This window comes from Neltuma alba, unplaced genomic scaffold (genome assembly GCF_004799145.2).
Source record: "Neltuma alba isolate B1F8T4 unplaced genomic scaffold, ASM479914v2 tig00002678_pilon, whole genome shotgun sequence".
In the NCBI taxonomy this organism is placed as follows: domain Eukaryota; kingdom Viridiplantae; phylum Streptophyta; class Magnoliopsida; order Fabales; family Fabaceae; genus Neltuma; species Neltuma alba.
The window spans coordinates 1-4,139 of record NW_021632966.1 but is presented as its reverse complement, the minus strand read 5'-3'; positions in this window follow the sequence as shown (position 1 = coordinate 4,139).

Below are 4,139 nucleotides of genomic sequence, written 5' to 3'. Positions count from 1 at the left end.
TAGCGTTGTCTTCCCTGCCCATTGCACCGGAAGCATCCTCTTCTCAAATATATTTATCTTATGTGAAAAAAAAAATAATTAGATGCAAATCAACCTCATATTACAACAAAGTTGGACAAAATAAATTTGGGTCAGAGCTTATCCATCCGATTCACTTTCCAAGATTTCAACTCCTTTAAAACTTGGCTAATTACCACTTTACAGCTTTCCCATTCCTAGATCCATCAACAACATCTCTAGGCAATTATCGTTGTTATCAACACAATTGGGAGATGGAGAAACCAAGTTATTCATGAGTCTAAGACACTTAGCCCAATTAATTGCCTATAAGAGATTAAACCCACATATGGAAACCCGAACAGGCTAGTTCAGACCGAAAACGTGGCGAACTGGCTTGGTAACCAGTCCGGTTGAGCATCAAAACCGGAATTGAATTGACCTGGTGTAACCTAGATCAACCCAAGGTAAACCGATACTAACCCTAATAACTCAACTGATTTGGTGGGTTAACCTGGTTGCCTTTTTTTCTAAAAAAAATATTTCAATTTTTTAAAAATTCATTGATAATTAGGACTTGGTGATTGAATAACTATAGGGAAGAATATTTTGTTATCATATATTTATTTTGATATTTTGTTGGGATGAACATTTAGTGATTTTAGTAGTATGATATTATGATTTTAATTTGTCAAAGGAATTACAAAAAAAGTTGAAAAGAAATTGTAAGTATATGATTAATTGATTATTTTTATTAGTGATTCAAGATATTAAATTGATATTTAGTTCTTAATGAAAATTTAAATTATTTTTTATTGCTCACCTGTTTGACTCTGATCTAACCCTCTTGATCGGTTCAATGACCGATCTGGTTTTCGGTACCTTAGATTAAACGGTCTTCCTCAATTATTTCCCTGGCTTTCAATATAGGAATAAGGACCAAATCTTGCTTGTAAGGGCAGATGAAATTTCCTAGGCTTCTACAACAACTAGTTTGGCCGCTCAACAAAGATTCATGGGTGATTTAATTTTCAAAGCTCATAGTGAGAAGAAAAACAACATTATGCGTGGATCACCTTACCCTGTCTTACTCAGGAAAAAAGACAACTTGTAACTAAGACCTCTCTCTTATTTTTTTTAAATGTAAATTCAGAGTTTTTTCACGTCATTTTGGACTTGAGACTAATTTCTATCGGGTCAGGAGTGTTATTTGGGATTTGAATTTATGTTCTCTTCCTTATGGGCGTAAAACTGCTTACTATCTCAACCAACATCTTGTTGATAAGACCTTACTCTTTTATTATATATATATTTGATCATTTTACCCAAAGAAAAGCGACTTGAACAAATAATTTATTTTGTTACACATAAAATTCATTTACAATAAGGAAGAATGTCATATATGTTAAAAGTTTGTTGTCTAGCTTGAGTATGGTGCTCTATTTGTTGAGCTTTCTATTTAGGCTATTGTGTAGCATGCTTTGGTTATATGTGCATGCTCACAATAGCAAGCTAGTTAGGAAGAGTCTCACTTATATATAGACACCGGTGTTGGATTTTTTTCCAATGCAAGTTCTACATTTCTACATTAATATTTTTTGCTTAACAAATAGCCACTTTTGATGCATTTTGGTGATCCAAAATTTTAATTCATGCTAGATTAGACATTAAGTTTAGTTCAAAATAACAATGCTTTAAACATTATTTGTCTTTTTTTTTTGTCAAAAGAAAAACTATCTTAATATTGCTAGCAACTCCAAAAGTCTTTATAGGTTAACCTATACCAGATCTGTCCTCATTACCATCAGCACTAAGCCTATCAATTGCAAGAATTCGAGCAAGAGGGTTTGGGGGATTAGGAATCTAGCCTCCCCAAAACAAACCCTTTACAGATTCTTTGGCAAGCCAATTGGTAGCCAAATTACGAGACCTAGGGACAAAAGAAAGAGTAAATGTGGGATTAATATAAAAAAAAGCTGCTAGTTCCTCAACTAGAAAACTTGCATGCCAATCTGGGTAAACTTTTTGGCGCTCCATAGCTTCAACCAAACCTTTGCAATTTGATTCAATATGGATGAATCTTAAGTTTACCTCAGCCACACTTTTCACTGCTTCCGAAAGGGTAATATCTGCAACTACAAAAAGAGAGGTAGCATTGCTTTTTTGTGCATTTGCATTAATAACCTAACCTACATCATCACATAAAACAAACCCAAAGCCACCTATATCATTAGCATTTGAGAAAGCACCATTAACATTGAGCTTAAATTCACCCCCTAGCAGCAAACACCACTTAGGAGGAGGAACATTGGTGTTAGGACACTCTTGGTTAGTTCCAAACCTTCCCTTCACTGTCCATAAGTCATTGACAGCCTTGATGGCTGAACTTAGAGTCCAAGAGATATCAATATTTTGCGGGTCATACAAAACAGAGCATCTACTCTTCCAAATAAACCAGAGAATATAAGCAACAAGCACTCGGGAAAAATCATCAAAATGCAAATAGGATAAAATCTTAGAGAACCAATCTTTAAGAGAGATAAAACTAGAATTATTTAAATTCAAGCACAAAGGACTAGCAAACCAAACTTGTTTCACCCAATCACAATATGGAAAGAGATAGTCAATCAATTCACTATTCAAACCACAATTAAAACAGGCAGGAGACTGGGAGAAATTTCTATTAAAAAGGGCTTCCATAGTGGGTAGAGCTTTATGACAAACTCTCCAAAGGAAATGATGAAATTTAGGTTGCACCTTCAAATGCCCAATCCCTTTCCACAAGCCTTTATTACTAGAATAAGAAGAACTAGGCCCTACCTTATTCCTTGCACTTGACTTTAAGCAGAGGCTACTATAACCCATTTTAAGTGAATAGATTCCATTAGAACTTCCCAACCAGTGGACTTTATCCCCAAAAGCATATCTTGAGCAGCTCAAGAATAGTGTTTTTAATATTGTTTGGAAGGGTAACTTGTTCCAAATTCTATACCCCATCCCTGAGAAAATCAACTACTTTCCAAGTCTTATCAAGGGGAGGGATAAGATCACTAGGAATCCTGGAACAAGGGAGAATAGGTAACCAATTATCTCTCCAAAAATCTATCCTAGATCCATTCCCAATTTGCCAAAAAATGCTATTATCTAATAGCTCCCTTCCTGCCAAAATACTAGTTCAGGCCCAAGAGGCCCTTCCTGCTTTCTTGGCCACCATAAAAGGACAATTTGGGAAATAAATCCCTTTTAGCAAGCAAACCCACAGAGCATCAGGTTCAGTTATGATTCTCCAGCACTGCTTTCCTAAAAGAGCAAGATTAAAGTTATGAAATTCTTTAAAAACCCATACCCCCATCTATCTTGTTGCTAGTCATCACATCCTAGGCCCTCTAATGGATCTTTCTACCCCCTTCCATACTTCCCCACCAAAAGTTAGAAATAATTCTATCCAATTCTTGGCAAGACTTCTTTGGATAAAGAAAGCAAGCCATTGAATAAGTGGGAATTACATTAGCAATTGCTTTAATAAGGGTCTCTTTTCCTACTTGAGAAAGGAAATTTTTAGTCCACTGCATAATTTTTTTTCTAACTCTATCTCTAACAAAAGCCAAGGCTTCGTGTTTGATCTACCCCACAAAATAGGGAGACCTAGGTAGTTACTCAGAGAGCCTGCTTCTTTAATCCCTAGCCATTCCCCAATTGCCTTTCTTGTGTCCTCAGATGCCTTAACAAAAACAAAAACACAAGATTTTCCAGATTTATACACTGCCCTATCAGCAAACAATAATCCTCCCACAAAGTTCTCAGCACTGCATAGAATACCATTGAGATCTCCTCTCTCCACATGGGTGGTTACCATTCTGGATAGAACATCCGCTACTAGGATGAACAAATATAGGGATAGAGGATCCCATTGCCTAAGGCCCTTTTGAGGAGTGAAAGAATCCACTTTCCTTCCTTCAAGCTTGATATCAAATCTAACTGAAGTCACACATCTCATGATTTTGTCAACCTAAGAAGCTTTAAAATTTAAGAAGTAAGGCCTGTAAAAAAATCCCATTCCACCCTGTCATAGGCTTTATTCATATCATCTTAATAGCAGTATCATAAGCATCACTCCTATTGCTCTTCAAATAATGAAAGGC